This window comes from Mytilus trossulus, unplaced genomic scaffold (assembly GCF_036588685.1).
Source record: "Mytilus trossulus isolate FHL-02 unplaced genomic scaffold, PNRI_Mtr1.1.1.hap1 h1tg000215l__unscaffolded, whole genome shotgun sequence".
NCBI lineage: Eukaryota > Metazoa > Mollusca > Bivalvia > Mytilida > Mytilidae > Mytilus > Mytilus trossulus.
The window spans coordinates 614,164-633,991 of record NW_026963312.1 but is presented as its reverse complement, the minus strand read 5'-3'; the positions used below and the strand labels follow the sequence as shown (position 1 = coordinate 633,991).

At 34.7% G+C, this 19,828-nt stretch overlaps 1 long non-coding RNA gene across 1 annotated transcript; it reads right to left on the bottom strand.

The window, feature by feature from the left end:
• Window positions 1-275: 275 nt before the first annotated feature.
• Window positions 276-4,467, bottom strand: LOC134701101 (uncharacterized). Its single transcript, XR_010104040.1, has 3 exons — window positions 4,278-4,467; window positions 677-753; window positions 276-345 (listed from the first exon to the last, which is right to left on the bottom strand). It is a non-coding gene; the product is annotated as an uncharacterized LOC134701101 (long non-coding RNA).
• Between the last annotated feature and the right edge of the window lie 15,361 nt (window positions 4,468-19,828).

Genomic DNA, 19,828 nt, shown 5'->3' with positions numbered 1-19,828 from the left:
TGACTGGACAGGGTTCAACTTGACTGGACAAGGATCAACTTGACTGGACAGGGAACAAACCCACTGGACAAGGATCAACTTGACTGGGCAAGGATCAACTTGACTGAACAAGGAACAACCTGACTGGACAGGGATCAAATCGACTGGACAAGGATCAACTTGACTGGACAAGGATCAACTTGACTGGACAAGGATCAACTTGACTGGGCAAGGATCAACTTGACTGGACAGGGAACAAACCCACTGGACAAGGATCAACTTGTCTGGGCAAGGATCAACTTGACTGGACAAGGATCAAATCGACTGGACAAGGATCAACTTGACTGGACAGGGATCAAATAAATACTGATAATAGATGTGTAAAATGAGAATATAAATGTTTCTATTTCAGGTTGAAATAATAATTACATGTTATAAAGATGCTTGTCTATTGTTTGATACAAATTTGACCTCTTTCATTGATTGGTTGATCGATGTCTCATTAATTAGGCCAACTAAATTCAATTAGTAGATTTAATCTTGTTTATTGTATAAAAACACAGGTGTTGTGATATTTTAAATGTATAATGGTTAATTATCTCCCCCTGTCAGAGTTTTAATTCTACATTTGCCTCTCTTTAAAAACAAATTTCAGCAGTAAATGATCCTATATAGTTCACATACAATGTACACTTACCTATACTAGCAACTCAACTGGGCAAGGATTAAATGGACTGGACAATGATCACATTGACTGGACAATGATCACAGGGACTGGAAAATTACCAAATAAATACTGATAATAAACATTACAGATTTTCAAATTGAAATCTATATAAATGAAAAAACAACACTTGTCTATTTTTAATTAAAATGTTGACCTCTTTTGTTGATTAGTTGCTGCCTCATTGACATAGACCTTCCATCTTACATTTATAGAGAATAAAGTTGATTTTTTACATGTTCTAAGTTAACAACTCTATTTGTAATGTTTGCAATGTTTTGTTAGTCTCAGCTCCCAAATGCAATTAATTTTGTAATTGTGTCATTTTATCTTTTGTATCCCATCACAAAAGTTACTGAGTGAAAAATATTAATCCTGTTCTTAAAGAATTAATAAAAGCACTGGTCTAATGTTATTTTGAATGAGTCCAATAGCTCTGGATTACCTCATTTTAAAAGTAAAATTGAGTCATAAAACTTTACTTTATTTTTTATCAAAGTTTGTAAAAGAATAATTTAAATAACATGTGATCCCATTTCACCTTACATTTTCATTAAATAATAGAATTAACACCTTTATTAATAATTAGTCAATGGTTACTGATTGCTATGATATCACATGCAATGCAATCAGCTGATTATTCTGTAAAAATCAATACGTGTGACGAGTGAATTTATGAAAATTAACCAGAAGGGCGAAGTCGAACCAACCGTTTTATATATATTTCCAGCGCCTAATTCTTTCGCCAATCATGATTTTTAATCGCCATAATTAATTTTTTTCTCAAAATGCAAAAATGGCGAACGCCAGTCGAAACCCTGCATAGATCAATGGTACAGACAGGGTTGAGACCAGTTGAGACTAAATTTTAAGGTCAAGACTAGTTAGGTACTGTCAAGATAATGCCAAGCTTGTCAAGAAAAATATGTGGCTGTGCTCAACATTACTGGTTGAGCAAAAAATATGGTCTTTTCAGACTCTGACATTTTGTAATTCATCACATTTATAGCTCTACTATGAGTTTACAGCTACAGTGTATGAATATTTCAACAACATTGGTTTGAAATAGTTTATTGCTTTATGCTTGACACAAAAATTATAGCTAATAGATTTATCATTAAAAATGTTTTGCATGGTCAAAGGCTTAAATGGTTTTTATATATGCCACTTAGATCACTTTTCTCTGATCTGTAGTAAATTAAATCATTAATGGCTGATTTCATTATAACTAAATACTGTTTATATAAAGGTTCATACTACCCTGAATTAACTGCACAATTTACCTGAATCACTTTCCTCCTTTCTATATAACAGATCTATGTAGGCCACATGTATATATCTAACAGGACACAATTTACCTGAATCACTTTCCTCCTTTCTATATAACAGATCTATGTAGGCCACATGTATATATCTAACAGGACACAATTTACCTGAATCACTTTCCTCCTTTCTATAAAACAGATCTATGTAGGCCACATGTATATATCTAACAGGACACAATTTACCTGAATCACTTTCCTCCTTTCTATATAACAGAACTATGTAGGCCGTATGTATATATCTAACAGGACACAATTTACCTGAATCACTTTCCTCCTTTCTATATAACAGATCTATGTAGGCCACATGTATATATCTAACAGGACACAATTTACCTGAATCACTTTCCTCCTTTCTATATAACAGATCTATGTAGGCCACATGTATATATCTAACAGGACACAATTTACCTGAATCACTTTCCTCCTTTCTATTTAACAGATCTATGTAGGCCACATGTATATATCTAACAGGACACAATTTACCTGAATCACTTTCCTCCTTTCTATATAACAGATCTATGTAGGCCACATGTATATATCTAACAGGACACAATTTACCTGAATCACTTTCCTCCTTTCTATAAAACAGATCTATGTAGGCCACATGTATATATCTAACAGGACACAATTTACCTGAATCACTTTCCTCCTTTCTATATAACAGAACTATGTAGGCCGTATGTATATATCTAACAGGACACAATTTACCTGAATCACTTTCCTCCTTTCTATATAACAGATCTATGTAGGCCACATGTATATATCTAACAGGACACAATTTACCTGAATCACTTTCCTCCTTTCTATATAACAGATCTATGTAGGCCACATGTATATATCTAACAGAACACAATTTACCTGAATCACTTTCCTCCTTTCTATATAACAGATCTATGTAGGCCGTATGTATATATCTAACAGGACACAATTTACCAGTCAGGGGACTTACTTAAACAAGTGATTTTCTAAACACTGATTCAAGTAACATTATTTCCATAAAGGTTGGACGTTAGAGTTGTCTTTCTTTAATAATCACCTGTTTAAGTAGTACAAATAAATCACTAGAAGACGTGATTTTATTTTAATGTAGCTTTAAATATAGAATACTAATGATCAATGGACTAATTATGTTCCTAAACTTATCAGAACCAACATCTGTGTTGTCTAGGATGACCAGGTCATTTCAGGTGATGACCTTGTACTGAATCTAGGATAATGACTTAAAAATCACTTGTTTACGTATCAGACCTCAATTTCCTTCCCAAAAATCACTTCTTTAAGTATCATACTGTTAATAACCCATACTAATTTCAACACCCCGGAACAGTGAAATTTTTATCACGAACAGTGGAATTTTATTACATAATCTGAAAGATGAAACCTTGAACTTCACAGGAAAAATACTCCCACTGCTGTGAAAAATCTTTTATGAAAGTATCAGCTCATTATGTTAAGCCATTATTATAGCAATTTTTCAGCTAAAAATTCCGCTAAAATGGAATTTTTAGCTATATGATAGCATCAAAGGCATGAACTTTGCTACTTAAAAGAAGCAAAAAGTTCATATTTTTTTTAATTTTACTAATTAAAAGATATTATCTAAACCTATGTGTTTAAAATTTTGAAAAAACTACAAAATCCAAATTTGTGTTAAAACCTCCAATTTGCTACTCAAATAAGTCATTTAAAAATCACTTATTTCAGTAAGTCCCCTGACTGTTTACCTGAATCACTTTCCTTCTTTCTATATAACAGATCTATGTAGGCCGTATGTATATATCTAACAGGACACAATTTACCTGAATCACTTTCCTCCTTTCTATATAACAGATCTATGTAGGCCACATGTATATATCTAACAGGACACAATTTACCTGAATCACTTTCCTCCTTTCTATTTAACAGATCTATGTAGGCCACATGTATATATCTAACAGGACACAATTTACCTGAATCACTTTCCTCCTTTCTATTTAACAGATCTATGTAGGCCACATGTATATATCTAACAGGACACAATTTACCTGAATCACTTTCCTCCTTTCTATATAACAGATCTATGTAGGCCACATGTATATATCTAACAGGACACAATTTACCTTAATCACTTTCCTTCTTTCTATATAACAGATCTATGTAGGCCACATGTATATATCTAACAGGACACAATTTACCTGAATCACTTTCCTCCTTTCTATATAACAGATCTATGTAGGCCACATGTATATATCTAACAGGACACAATTTACCTGAATCACTTTCCTCCTTTCTATATAACAGATCTATGTAGGCCACATGTATATATCTAACAGGACATTATTGTTTTTATGTTTCTGTACTCTTTTCTTCAGCGTTCACTACTTTTTAGACCTAAAAAAAGAGTATATAAATAACATTTTGTTTGTGCTGAAAAATAACAAATCTAGTCCCAGTTTCAATTCTAAAATAAAATAGTTCCCCCTTTAAACATGTTATAAACACATTAGACATGCATGTGTCTGTCTCAAGTCAAGAAGATTAACGCAAGTTGCGGGGCCATGCAAATGAGACTTGCTTTTGTAACGGTTTATTTCTTCCTCTGTGATATTTTATCCTAGGGATAATTTGTCACAGTTATTTTTTTCCAGACATGGTATTTCACAGGAAGATTTTATCCAGAAGAGTGACATTCTATCTGTCTTATGCGGATAGAGTTTACCAGTATATATTTACCGTTTCATATTTCACAGAACCTTGCAATTGTAAAATATAAATGACTCATAATTACCTCCCTTTGATTGATAAATTGATAAATTATGCAAATATATTCTACCTTGGTTGGTGAAACATTTATAATTATGATCAGGTATATATTAATTGGGAGTACCTTACATAGTAGAAAATGGGACTCTATTTTTATTTATACTGAGATCTGAAAACAACTCACTTTTACCTGTCATTCTGCCTGTATTTCACTTAACTTATTTTATATACATGTATTAAATTGATCATTATATTATTTCACAATTAAGATCTGTGAAATTACTTCTGGTTTGTTTCATATGTTTCATATTTGTTTTTTAAAGAATGATATTCACTTTAATATTTCAAGATATAATTTTCAATTACATGTATAATCTGTGAAATTATTTCCCATTATAATACATTTATTTGTTTTTTATTTACTAATCTAGCTTATATTCACAAACGCTATTATTATTAGTACATAGTAATTTGCAAAGATTTTTTTTTAACTATTCAATATTTTAACTTCCCAGATATAATTTCATGGCAATGGATAATATATCACAGTGAAAATGTTTCCTCCTGATCAAAAATAACAACAACTTCTGTAACATTTTTTCCCCCAGATGATATTTCATCCGGATATAATTTTGCTTTCCACTAATGGTTATACATGTATATGCATACCAATTAACATTTGTCTACTACTTATGGTTCCGCTTGAACTGACCAAATCACAAACTAATACATGTAAACTAAGCAAAAGTTTTAACGTCAATAGACCATTACTGAGGGGGCAGGGCCAAATAATCTCCATGGAATCTGAGTCTTGTAGTCATAAGTCATGTAAGTTAGTGCATCGGACTACTGACACAAAGGTTCCTGGTTTAATAGATTCCCGTTCCGGGATGAAAATTTCAGGGACTGATTTTCGGCTCTCCCTTGACACAATTTGCAAGTATGGTCTTGAGGAAACGATGATAGTCCGTCGGAAGGGGACGATAAATGGCTGACCCATGTTAAGAGAGAGCCATATCTCTTGCACGTTAAAGACACCCTTGTAGATTTCAAAAAGAGTAGGCTAATGCCGCTACAAGGCAGCACTCGCAACCGCAAAGTGGAAAAGGATTAATATAAGTTGCAAAACTTGTTTCCCAATCCACTATAAATAAATATGTTTAAACTTAGTCATGTAAGTATTGTGTATAAGTTTCATAACATTTGGTTGAGGCAAACTTAAGTTAGAGAACGGAAACGAAAAATTCAGCAATTTGTCCTTTTGTAAAGGGGCATAACTCTAGAACAGTAAAAGTGAAACCATCAAAAATCAATTTTGATCTGTATTTTGTGGTAATAAGCATTGTGTATAAGTTTCATAACATTTGGTTGAGGCAATCTTAAGTTAGACATGTTAGAGAACGGAAACAAAAAAATCAGCTTTTGTAAAGGAGCATAACTCTAGAACGGTTAAAGTGACACAACCAAAATTAAACTAGATCTGTATGTTGTGATAATAGGCATTTTTTATAAGTTTCATAAAATTTGGTAGACATGGTAGAGGCAAACTTAAGTTAGAGAATGGAAACCAACTTTGAGATGTACATAAAATTGAGAAAGGAAATAGGGAATGTGTCAATTTGCTACAACAACCCAACCATAGAGCAGACAACAGCCGAAGGCCACCAATGGCTCTTCAATGTAGGGAGAATTCCCACACCCGTAGGTGGCCTTCAATTGGCCCCTAAAAAATATGTATACTAGTATACAGTGATAATGGACGTCATACTAAACTCCGAATTATACATTGTACACAAGAAACTAGAATTAAAATTCATACAAGAATGTACATACGTATGGACGGACAAGGGTAGAGCGTAATGCCCCCTCTGCTACGGCGGGGGGCATAAAAACGGAGAGGGAGAAATACAGAGAATATGAAAAAATAAAAACAAGAATTCGATTGATTGATTGATTGTTGGTTGCCTTACATCCAGTGGCAAATATTTCATGCATATTCAGGACAAATGAGAATTTGAAAAGTCATGCATCCAATACAGTTTCAAGAAAGTTAACTCTTGGTGTGACGTTAAGGGTTTGAATATCCGCAAAACGTCACTTTTGGCGGGACGTAATGTGTGTAATTTTCCGTAATAAGAATCGTTACTTAAATGTGGAATTTCGATGCTCCAATTTCTGTTTCTCCCGCATGCTAACTTCTACGCCATTAATATTAGTGCATTTGATTCTAACAGAATAACAGTCTAATACTATCATAAGAAATAAAATACATTATTGTTTCCATGAGATCTTCCAAAAAATGTCTTATAGTATAAAGCAACCTCAAGACGACTGACCCTTTTGGTGTTACAAATATCATGTATTTTTATTATCATTCATCATCAATGATTTTGTCCGGCATGATTTTCTGACATTTTATTACAGCACAAGAAACCAATGATATTTTAAAACTAATACCGAAAATGTAGGTACACGAAGAGGTAAATTTCCTTTCTGAACAATCTATTCAATTAATTGATGTTTAATAAATAATGGTATGCCGCTAATATAAACAATCATGATACAACTTTTATAAAAGAACAAAGTTCCCTTTTCCTCCACTTTGCACATATTCTATCTAACAATGTCTAACAAAAGGCAATAGCCAACAATATGTGTATACGTAACCCCCGTAAAAACTTTGACTGGACGAATTATCGTATACAAATGCCCGCGTCCGTCTGTCCGTCGTAAATATGGTACAGGATATTATCCAAATTTCATTAAACTGTACATGGTTGTTTTTTCAGATATGATGGTCAAACGATCTGTATAATTTTTGGTGAACTTTTTGAGTTACATGACTTTGTAACAAAAGCATTTTTTTTTTAGAGTTCTTGCTGTATCTCAAAAACGATTTATGACTATTGCTTAAAACTTTACACACTTCTTAGTTATATTAATCAGAAGATCTGTATACACTTTTAAAGAATGATTCAGAATTTCATTTTAGAGTTATTGGGTTTATAACAAAAAGAAGGGGTTTTCACATGTCCTGCCGTATCTCAGAAACTATTTATAATTATTACATAAAACTTCACATACTTTTTAGTTGAATTAGGCCTATAATAAAATATTGTTTGTTTCCCCAATCCCAACCGATCCTTCAAAAACGGTGCTAAGTACTCATCAAATTTTATTGTCAAAACTAAGTCAAATATTATTTTATTAATTTTCCATTTTCAAGCTTGCCGGATCGTCTGATATTGTTCAAGCTTTTTGGAAAAAATAAAACTATTTCCCTACCTACTTACCCTCACCTGGCCTGGCAGGGTCGGGATTGGGGAAACAAACAAGATATTAATTTAGGCCTTATTCTAAAATCTGTATAATTTTTCGTGATGATTCTTTAATTCATTTTTGAGTTCTTGAATTTTTATTGGGCTTCAATTTGGGGATCATATAAAACATGTGGTGATACATAAACTTCCTATTGAGCAAGAATAATAAATGAGTCAGGATAAACTCAGCATGAATTCCCCCGTGTTATTTTAAAAACTTGTATTAATTTTTTTTTCATAACACGACGGACGTATCATGCGCTCGTATTTTATAGAAAGTTAGCAAGAATTGTACACTTGAAAAATGAAATTAACCAGAAGGACCAGAAAGACAGACAGAGGAATGGACGTGCGATATTTCATGTACTCGCTGTGGTGAAAAAAATATCTAGTTTTTTACCAATAAAATTACGCTATGAGAGAAGGACTTTGATCTCAACTAATCGTAATATATCCAGTCCTCTCGCTATTAATTCAATCGTTTTTGCCAAATCAAAAACCAAATTATAGTTTCTCTGTCTGGATAAAAGTATCCTTTAGCAATTTGAAGATTCTCCTTTCTAAGATTTTCTTGTGTTTTCTGACCACATAAAACAGAAGATGTGGTATAATTGCCAATGAGACAACTCTCAACAAGAGACAAACATGACACAGAAATTAACAACTATAGGTCACTGTACAGTCTTCATCAATGATCATAGCACATACCGCATAGTCAGCTATAAAAGGTCACCAAATGACAATGTAAAACGATTCAAACGAGAAAAGGAATGGCCTTATTTATGTGCTGCAATTTATGTAAAAAAAAAAGAAGTTCCTTTTGCAGGATAAAGCTAAGTTCACACGTTATTCGAATTCGATTCGCATTAACTAACATTTGAATTAGTTTAATTCGCATTCGAAAAGTTTTACGTCTTTACATAAATTCTAATTCGAATTACAATGCGCGTCAAATTTGATTTATCGTCAAAATGACGTTAACTTTTAATTCGTATCAACAAAAACAGATTTCTCAATGATTAAAACGTGTATAAAAGGATTTTAAGGAATATTTGTAATGAAACAGCAGCCAACCAAACAAATCAAACTAAAGGACAACATCTAGAGGTCAACATACGGTATGAAATAATATACGAGTGTGTACAGTAAATGTACCTGTATGTCAAGTTCTAAATTGTCGAGTGTCTAATTTAAAAAGCTATAAAAATTATCAACAGTCCTTAAAAACTTTTCTTGAGCTGCTTCTCACTTAGACCACAAACAGAGAGAGTTATTTGTTATTCACATGATTTTATTTTCGAAAACAATAGTACCAATTTATAGATAGTAGTTTACAAGCAATATTTATACATCTGAAAAATGTCGCCGGTAATTTGCAGAGATAACGTCGAAACCATCTGCCAGCGACGTCGTGCAATTTAGCGCTAATGTTGAGGTTACAAAGCATTGCAAAGGGGGACACAATTTTTAGGACAAATCGCGTTTATCATGAAATCCGGCACGGTGACCTATATTTTTTATTTAAGATTTGGAGAAAGCATGACAAAATGCAGTTTTGAAGAAAATTGATAAAAATTACATTTTCAAAAACTCTTTATTTCCATTTTTTTTAGGTTTAAAAAAATACCACTTGGAGCATCTGGTCCAGAATGTCAATCAAGGCTCGAATAATTGTAAAGTTATTCGTGTAGTTATTTATTTTTTTCCTTATTGTAACTTATCACAGCTTCAAATTGAACCCGATCTAAATAATTTACGACGAAGAACATCTGCTCCAAAAATTTTATAACATTGCCTATTTTGTTTTTAAATTGCACAAATCCCCAATTTTCAGCCTCAATTTTCTCGAAAACATGCACTGTGACCTATGTTTTATTTTGTGTTTTATTTCATAACTCGCCAAGGCCTACAATATATTTCAAAATTATAAAAATGACATTATATCGAGAAACTGTATCTGATGCCCTTAACATATTTCCCCTGCCCTTGGCTCTCCAGTAAACATGGTAAAGAAACTTCTGAAATAAATTAAATTTTTGCACAATTTGTAGGAAACACCCACATCTTGCTAATTTTTAAAAGGTGGTATGGGTGTCTTTCGCCATCTTGGATTGTAAAAAACAGAGAATCTAAGGTCCATATTTTCTATCAAATTAGCAAAATTTGATGCAAGAATGCAGATATGTCATGTGTTTTTACATTTAAAAGATCCAATTTATAAGAATATAACTTATAAATATAAATATATGTACAAGTGTAGATTATTTTTGGCTGTTTTTAAATATTTTGAAATTGTCATTTTAAGGGGAGGTAACTCTAAAACAGTGCATTTTCTGTTGGATTGTTCATGGAATTTTCCTACTTTGTATTTTAGCCGGAAAAAACGTACGGTGACCCTATCTTTTCTTTTGATATTATCAAAGCATTGTTTGAAAGCTATATTTTCCTAATTTATTTTACGATTCTATCATTTCGTTTAGTTTCTATTCACAAAATGGTGTTTTTTCCTGTATAATCCATACAAAATGTGTCATTTTGTCACGACCCGTAGCTTGAAAAAATGCATGGTGACCCAGTGTTTTCATTAAGAACCGGCCGCCGGCCATTTTGAACTGTTCAAATCAATTTCTGGCCGGTTCAGTTGTCCTTAACAAAAAAACAAAAAAGTCCGATTTTTTTTATCAGATCTTTTTATATTAAAATCATGACAACGGAGTTCGAAGATTTGTGTTTATATTTTAAACCGACATGCGGTTGCAACGACGATTTTCATTGGCTGTTATTTCAGACTTCCTGTTTGACACACGTGCTTATCAATGAATAGTAATGTACACGGATTCCACTGTACCCTCGCAGCTCTCATGGGGTGTTCCGTAAACGGAGGGATCTACGTACATACATACATAGTTTTACTGTTTAGGTGATCTACAACGGACCCCGTCGATCTGCCGGCAACTACAAAGCATCCGAAAAGGGGGCAGGGTACATCGATGAAAAATTGCTTTGGCAGAACTTCTGGTCCCGTTCCAAATCATAGATATATTTCTGGTGATAATACTTTCAGTTTTGAGGTATGTAACCCTTTTAAAAGCTATCAAACGAAATTTAGAAGAAGTGGAAGCTCATGTTTTCTTATAAATGAGCCTGGCCAGCACTTCTTCTTTTTCTTTCTTAACACATCTTTTCATACCACCGTGTTAATGGGAAGGGGGATATTTAAAACTGCTGCGTGCAGGGGAAGTGCTGTCCAAATTTTTTTAGGGGTCCCCAAAGGTAGGACAAGTATCTGGTTTTTAATGTAAATAGCACCATAATTTTCTTATTGTCCCATGTCCCTATTTAAATAAAATTAACCTCTTTTCAGGTTCAGAGTTTTTGCTACTACATGTAACCTTTTATCAACAATTATTATATAGCCAGAAATAAATTATGATGCTCAATGTAGTATTTTTTTATTCTGAGGATGATCAGATTTTGAGGACGATTGTTGCTGGTGAACTCTATTTTGGCATGAATAACAAGTTTTTATACATAAGTGTCATTGAATTGTATCAATCAATCATTCTAATAATTAATCTCTTAGTGAAGTGATATAAATGAAAATATTTCAATATTATACTTTCTGACTTAGTGATGTTAGATATTTAAATTCAATTTTTTTACTTAGAAAAACTTTAGGTTGCCTACATTAACAGTGGTACTGTAAAAGTGACATTTTTAGAACAATTATAATTTTCTGCCATGCCCAGAATTCAGGATTTTGTGTCTATTTTTTTTTTTAATCTTTGATGGTGGGGAAAGTGGTAGAAATGACATTTTCAGAACTATAGTTTTATGCCAGGTATGCAGGTTTTTAAGCCTTTTTGTTAAAATTTTGAGGTGGGCTAGTGGTAAAAGTGACATTTTCAGAACTATAATTTAATGCCCAGAATGCGCCAGAATGCAGGATTTTGCGTCTAATTTTAAAAAAATCGTGGGGGGGGAAGCCCCCCCAAACCCCCCCTGTTAGGTTTGGGCCTGCTTAAATCTCTAATTGGCCCCTTCAAACAAAATGAAGTGAAACCCCTGGTGACCTATCATTTTTATAATATTTTTTAACATGTATCAATAGATACTACATTTTGGCAAAGTATGAACAAATTCTATCATTTTTATTTTAGACTCCCATACCACCTTAAAAGTATATACCATGTATACAAATTATTACAATGTATTAATTTGTTGTCAATTTAATATTTATGGGAGACTTAATCATTTATTATAAATACATGTACGTATTAATTAGTCATTTCTTCACTCGTTTCAAATCTTATAAAATGTCATGGATCTATCTATACCATGTATACTGACTATCATTCAAAAAACATTGCAAAATTGCCCTTCACATGTCTTTTGTTGGTTTGCTGTTGGGTTTCTGTCTTATTGAAGTTAACCATATACATCCTTTTATTCATACACATAAACTAATATCACAAACATACTTTTTTTTGTGATAAAGTTAAAAATTAAGTCAAATTAAGAATCATACAAGCTTACAATACATTACTTCAATATCTATTGGGAAATTCAGGGCAAGTAACTTTTTTCTTGACAAGTAAAATTTAGTTTTACTTGCCTAGGGACAAGTTCTCACAACAAATATTTCCACAACCCTGTTCATTTCTGTCAATCATACATGTATGTATTTGTTTTTTCATAAATTGTTTTGTTATAATTCAGGCATGTCAGGCCGTTTGTTTTCTCTTTTGAATTTATTGTTCCCCATTTTTCATGTCGGGGCCTTTATAAGCCAACTATAAGGTATGGATTTTTCTCATTGTTGAATCCTTACCGTTGCCTATGTTTGCTGACATCCCCTTCATATGAGTGTCTCATTGGCATTCAAACTACATCTTATTTTCATATTATGACATTATCCTTTTATAAAAAAACTCAACATTCCCTATTATGATATTGCATAACTCAATCAGTTAGTCTATGTCTATGGGGGGGGGGGGGGGGGGGGGGGGTTGTTGTTTTTTCCTAGATCCCCAATTTGATGAAAAAAAAATATTCTGTTCAAGCAGATGACAAAAAAATTTATTCTGAATCCAGATTTTCCCCATACCTTATACATGTAGTGTTAAAATGAAAAAGATAATTTGATTGATAGCGTTGAAAAACATGAAAAACTAAATAAAATTGTTCAGGCTTTGCTCGAAAGGACTCAGACAAAAACCCATAACCCCCCTTTTTTTTTTAAGTTGAATGGTTGCTCCCGTACATTTTTAAACAACACCACTTTAAAGAATGACTTTAATGCATGTTTCTTGATAATTTATTTACCCTCAATTTGTTTTCTTCTTGTTTGTCGGTGCTACAGTCCAACAGTTTAAGTTAAGTGGAGACAACTCGTATCCAAAAGTTTAATTATTGATATGAAAACTTCTATGCGATCACAATTTTAAGAAAAAGTAAACAAAAGTAGTTTATTTCTTTTCATAACCATAGTAAATAGGTCGTTGTATACTGTACTGGTATTTTTTATAAATTCATATTTTTTTACATGTTGACTGTCGTTCTAGTAGAACCAACTTTTTTTCGATTGAAGTCTGTTTTATTTTCACTTACTTTTCTGTGTTCTCACAATATCTTGGTTATATCTTAGAGTATATCTTAACAAAGTCGTCTGTTTTTCCATTCCTTTCACAGGAAACAGACTTTTGACAGGGGGCGCGAAATAAATCTGGTGCGCATATATTGTACAACTCGTTTCAGGACTTATTTCTCCGGAAAATCTCATGATAAATATATCCGACGAGGTTGCCCTCGCAGTGGCGGATCTAGGTTGACGTAGAGGGTGTACACTACCCCCTTTAAACGAAAAAAAAAAGAGTTCTCATGTTACTCACGATTTATATGTTTTTTACAATAAAGTTGTCCAAAAAAAATCGTCTCGATCCGCTCGACGATATATAAATTCCGTTTTTGGGAATAACCCCCCCCCCTCAGTTTCAAAAATCCTGGATCCGCCCCTGAGTCTAGTATACTAACTGCTTCATAGTATTAAATATTGAACAGCTGATCTTTTAAAAAAAGCCCCAATAAAATGCATCATGGACAGGAGGCGGCTGAGAAGTTGGATGAGCCGGTCTTTCATTTCTATAGTCTTTAATTTTTCTTACTTTTTGTCCATGTTTTGCTTTTCTTTATATTTTAGCACCTCATTATTCTATATTCTTTATTTTTTGTGTCCATTTTTCTCTATTCTTTATATTTTGCCCATTATTCTCTATACTGTTAACCCCACTGACCCACGTGACCCTCCTATAGATGGGCGTGTTTTTTTGTTTCTTCGGTAGTGAGCCAGAAGAGGTCAATATCTGTTTGTATTTCTTTGCATTGGAAATATCTTCTGTCTCTATTCTCCCTCTTCCTTTTACATATATAGTTTAGACGACACATGCATAACAAACATGATGCGTTTAGTCTAAATAGCATTAATAAATTTATGAATGCAGATATAATAGAATGTGAGCTGTGTGATAAACGTTTTCATGGTATGGCAGCCTTAGTAGAACATCCCTGTAGGGACGATAAGCTGTATGAATATGATAACTACACGGACAATAACAGTAAGAAGATGACTTTTTGATATTCTGGGGAGAGGAGGGGCAGGATGATTTTTTACTGATTTATTATTCCGATTTCAATTGATCTGTCGCTTAGCTTCCCATTTTTGTCAGCTCTTACCAGACCATCATATTCATATTCAAAATCATCGGACTTAGATTCAAATGCTCCATACTAAGAATCACACAAAAAAAGACACCAGTCAACCATGGCTACATCTTTCATGGTCACATTCTTCAAACTGAAACAGCTTCAAAATATTTGTGCATAACCATCCAATCAGATCTCAAATGAAATAAACATGTAAATAATAGAACAGCAAATGCAAATCGACAACTAAATTTTCTAAAACGTAACCCGTAAAAGAATCACCCAAACAAATAAAGAAAGGGCATACATGTCGTTAGTTAGACCTAAGCTTGAGTACAGCTCTTTTGGATTGGACCCTCACAACAAAAATCAAAACAATCAAATTGAGATGGTCCAGCGAAGAGCTGCCCGCTATACATGTAATAGATACCACAATATCAGCTCTGTCTCAAATATGCTCGAACACCTACAGTGGCCTTCATTAGAACTGAGACGAATACAGACGAGACTAGTGGTTTTCTATAAAATTACACACCACCATTTAGCAATCTACTCTAAAGATCTTCTCATTAAATCAGACAACAGAACAAGACATAAGCATACCAATCACTATATAAACAAATTCAGACCAGTAAAGATTCTTACAAATTCTAATTTTATGCGCATATAAATAAATAGTACAATGGAACTTACTTCCAACCTCAGCAATCCTTTGTACAACAGTTGACGGCTTCAAAGAGCAGATGTTCTAAACACTGCATAACATGTACATAGTTTTACCCAAAAAAAATAATTAAATCACTGTTATATATTTTATTTTTTCTGTTCACCAATGTCACGTAGTATTACTGAAAAGTTTATTTCTTTTAAATTGTAAATAAGCCACGCATGCAACGACACGTACTAGTCAAAGTTGTGACTGAGAGCGGAAATAAGAAGATAGATAGATTTATCACGTGATTAAATTGATTGATTGATTGATGGTTGATTTTTTTTAAAGTCCAGTGACAAATATTTCACGAAAGTAATGAAAAACAAGTTCAAAAGTCAGGTAGATAGTATAGAAAAAGGGAGGTCTGGTATGGTTACAATCCATCAGAGTTCAAATGAAGAGGATTTAAGCAATTCAAGGCACCCGTGCGGCCTTCAACAATGACAAAAACTCATACCGTATAGTCGGCTATGAAAGGCCCCGACAAATGTGAAACAATCCAAACGAAAACTATAACGGACTTATTATATATAACAAAACAATTAACAAAAATCAAATATGAGTCAAAAGACATGAACCAACGACAACCACAACCACAACCCCCCAAACAAAATTAAAAAAAACAAACAAAACAAACAAAACAAAACAATTAAATCTTGTTCTCTCAGACTAAAATGTCAATCAGTACAGAACCAACGAATTAAGTCATTACAGTCTGAGAAACGCCATGACCTTGTAAACCTTGTTTACAGACTAGTTGTCTCTGACGGAGACTGGTCTCTGATGTAGAGTTGTCTCTGCTGGAGCGTTATCTCTGATTGAGATTTGTCTCTGTGGAAAGTTATCTCTGATTGAGATTTATCTCTGTGGACAGTTGTCTGTAATAGAGAGTTGTCTGTAAGAGAGAGTTGTCTGTAAAAGAGAGTTGTCTGTAATAGGGAGTTGTCTGTGATGGAGATTTTTCTCTCATGGAGAGTTATCTCTGTTGGAAAGTTGTCTCTGATGGAGAGTTGTCTGTGTTGGAAAGTTGTCTCTGATGGAAAGTTGTTTCTGTGAAGAGTTGTCACCGATGGAGAGTTGTCTCTGTTGGAAAGTTGTCTCCGATGGAGAGTTGTCTGTGTTGGAAAGTTGTCTCTGATGGACAGTTGTTTCTGTGAAGAGTTGTCACCGATGGAGAGTTATCTCTGTTGGAAAGTTGTCTCTGATGGAGCGTTATCTCTGATTGAGATTTGTCTCTGTGGAAAGTTATCTCTGATTGAGACTTGTCTCTGTGGAGAGTTATCTCTGATTGAGATTTGTCTCTGTGGAGAGTTGTCTGTAATAGAGAGTTGTCTGAAAAAGAGAGTTGTCTGTGATGAAGATTTGTCTCTCATCGAGAGTTATCTCTGTTGGAAAGTTGTCTCTGATGGAGAGTTGTCTGTGTTGGAAAGTTGTCACCGATGGAGAGTTGTCTCTGTTGGACAGTTGTCTCTGATGGAGAGTTGTCTGTGTTGGAAAGTTGTCTCCGATGGAGAGTTGTCTGTGTTGGAAAGTTGTCTCTGATGGACAGTTGTTTCTGTGAAGAGTTGTCACCGATGGAGAGTTGTCTCTGTTGGAAAGTTGTCTCTGATGGAGAGTTGTTTGTGTTGGAAAGTTGTCTCTGATGGAGAGTTGTTTCTGTGAAGGGTTGTCACCGATGGAGAGTTGTCTCTGATGGAGCGTTATCTCTGATTGAGATTTGTCTCTGTGGAAAGTTATCTCTGATTGAGACTTGTCTCTGTGGAGAGTTATCTCTGATTGAGATTTGTCTCTGTGGAGAGTTGTCTGTAAGAGAGAGTTGTTTGTAATAGAGAGTTGTCTGTAAAAGAGAGTTGTCTGTGATGGAGATTTGTCTCTCATGGAGAGTTATCTCTGTTGGAAAGTTGTCTCTGATGGAGAGTTGTCTGTGTTGGAAAGTTGTCTCTGATGGAGAGCTGTTTCTGTGAAGAGTTGTCACCGATGGAGAGTTGTCTCTGTTGGACAGTTGTCTCTGATGGAGAGTTGTCTGTGTTGGAAAGTTGTCTCCGATGGAGAGTTGTCTGTGTTGGAAAGTTGTCTCTGATGGAGAGTTGTTTCTGTGAAGAGTTGTCATCGATGGAGAGTTATCTCTGTTGGAAAGTTGTCTCTGGTGGAGAGTTGTCGTGTTTGAAAGTTGTCTCTGATGGAGAGTTGTTTCTGTGAAGAGTTGTCACCGATGGAGAGTGTTGTCTCTGATGGAAAGTTGTCTCTGATGAAGAGTTATCTCTGTTGGAGAGTTGTCTCAGACGGAGAGTTGTCCCTGATTGAGAGTAATTTCTGTGGAGAGTTGTCACTGATAGAGAGTTGTCTCTGATGGAAAATTGTCTCTGATGAAGAGTTATCTCTGTTGGAGAGTTGTCTCAGACGGAGAGTTGTCCCTAATGGAGAGTTATTTCTGTGGAGAGTTGTCACTGATGTAGAGTTATCTCTGTTGGAGAGTTATCTCTGACGGAGAGCTATCTCAGACGGAGAGTTATCTCTGACGGAGAGTTGTCTCAGACGGAGAGTTATCTCTGATGGAGATTTATCTCAGACGGAGAGTTATCTCTGATGGAGAGTTCTCTCTGTTGGAGAGTTGTCTCTAATGGAGAGTTTTCTCAGACGGAGAGTTATCTCTGATGGAAAGTTGTCTCTGATGGACAGTAGTTTCTGATGGAAGTTGTTTCTGATGGAGAGTTGTCTCTGATTGAGAGTTATCACTGATGGAAAGTTGTCTCTGATGGAGAGTCGTCTCTGTGGTAAGTTGTCTCTGTTGGAGAGTTCTCTAATAGAGAGTTGTCTCTGGTGGAGAGTTGTCTCTAATGAAGAGTTGTATGTAATAGAGAGTTGTATGTGATGGGGAGTTTTCTCTGTGGGGAGTTGTCTCTGGTTGAGAGTTGTCTCTGGATGAGAGTTGTCTCTGCTGGAGTGTTTTCCCTGATTGAGATTCGTCTCTGTGGAGAGTTGTCTCTGTTGGAGAGTTGTCTCTAATGGAGAGTTGTCTGTAATAGAGAGTTTTCTGTAATAGAGAGTTGTCTGTAATAGAGAGTTGTCTGTGATTGAGAGTTATATCTGTTGGAAAGTTGTCTCTAATGGAGAGTTGTCTGTAATAGAGAGTTGTCTGTGATGGAGAGTTATCTCTGTTGGAAAGTTGTCTCTGATTAAGATTTGTCTCTGTGGAGAGTTGTTTCTGTGGAGAGTTCTCACCGATGGTAAGTTGTCTCTGATAGACGGTTGTCTCTGATGAAGAGTTATCTCTGATGGAGAGATGTCTCAGACGGAGAGTTGTCCCTGATGGAGAGTTATTTCTGTGGAGAGTTGTCACTGATGGAGAGTTATTTCTGTGGAGATTTGTCTAAGATGGAGAGTTGTAACTTGTCTCTGTGGGAGAGTTATCTCTGACGGAGAGTTATCTCTGATTGAGAGTTGTCTCAGACGGAGAGTTATCTCTGATGGAAAGTTGTCTCTGATGGAAAGTTGTCTTCGGTTGAGAGTTGTCACTGATGGAGAGTTGTCTCTGATGGAAAGTTGTCTTCGGTTGAGAGTTGTCACTGATGGAGCGTTGTCTCTGATAGACGGTTGTCACTGATGGAAAGTTGTCTCTGATGAAGAGTTGTCTCTGTGGTAAGTTGTCTCTGTTGGAGAGTTCTCTAATAGAGAGTTGTCTCTGGTGGAGAGTTGTCTCTAATGGAGAGTTGTATGTAATAGAGAGTTGTATGTGATATAGAATTGTATCTGATTGGGAGTTATCTCTGATGGAGAGTTGTTTCTATGGAGAGTTGTATGTAAAATAGAGTTGTATGTGAAATAGAGTTGTATCTGATGGGGATCGAGTTATCTCTGATGGAGAGATGTTTCAATGGAGAGTTGTATGTAAAATAGAGTTGTATCTGATGGGGATTTATCTCTGATGGAGAGATGTGTCTGATGCAGGGTTGTCTCTGATGGAGAGTTGTATTGGATGGAGAGTTATCGCTGATGGAAAATTGTCTCTAATGGAGAGTTGTCTCCGGTTGAGAGTTGTCTCTGGATGAGAGTTGTCTCTTATAGAGAGTTTGTCTGATTGAGAGTTGTCTTTGATGGAGAGTTGTCTTTGTGGAAAGTTGTCTCTGATGGAGAGTACGTTGTTTCTGATGGAGATTGTCTCTGATAGGGAGTTGTCTCTCATGGAGCGTTGTCTCTGCTGTAGAGTTGTCTTAGATGGAGAGTTGTTACTGATGGAGAGTTGTCTTTGATTGATAGTTGTCTTTGATAGAGATTTGTCTCTGATGGAAAGTTGTCACTGATGAAGAGTTGTCTCTGATTGAGA